Raw genomic sequence first — 575 nt, forward strand, 5'->3', positions numbered from 1 at the left:
TGTGTCCCCTTTCCCCCCAGGGCTCCTCTGTGTGTCCCCCTGTCCCCTTAAGGCTCCTCTGCGTCCCCTCTGTGTGTCCCATCATCCCCCCAGGACTCCTGTGTGTCCCCTCGCTCCCCCAGGGCTCTTCTCTGTCCCCTCTGTGTGTCCCCGTCCCCTCCATGTGTCCCCTTGTCTCCCTAAGGCTCTTCTGTGTCCCCTCCTTGTGTCCCCCCAGGACTCCTCCTTGTCCCCCTTGTCCCCCCAGGGCTCCTCTGTGTCCCCTCTGTGTGTCCCCGTGTCCCCTCTGTGTGTCCCCTGGTCCCCCCAGGGATCTTCTTGTCCCCTCCGTGTGTCCCCTTTCCCCCAGGGCTCCTCTGTCCCCTCCCTGTGTCCCCTTGTCCCCCTGTGCTCCTCGGTGTCCCCTCTCACCCCCGCAGAACCCTTTCACATCCCTCTGGGGCTGTTACGTGTCCCTTCCGTGTCCCCTTTTGTCCCCTGGGTGCTTCCCTCTGTGTCCCCTTGTCCCTCCTGCCTCCCGTGTCCCCTCTGTGTCCCCGCTTTGCCCCCCTCCCCCCCCCGGGGTTCTCCTGTGT

General features: G+C 65.4%; 1 protein-coding gene across 1 annotated transcript in view; it reads left to right on the forward strand.

The window, feature by feature from the left end:
- The window catches only part of LOC104281936 (serine/threonine-protein kinase MARK2-like), a 12,351-nt gene that overhangs the window by 9,829 nt on the left and 1,947 nt on the right, over positions 1-575 (forward strand). The window lies entirely within an intron of this gene.

Source organism: Charadrius vociferus, unplaced genomic scaffold, assembly GCF_000708025.1.
Source record: "Charadrius vociferus isolate BGI_N301 unplaced genomic scaffold, ASM70802v2 scaffold1362, whole genome shotgun sequence".
Taxonomy (NCBI): domain Eukaryota; kingdom Metazoa; phylum Chordata; class Aves; order Charadriiformes; family Charadriidae; genus Charadrius; species Charadrius vociferus.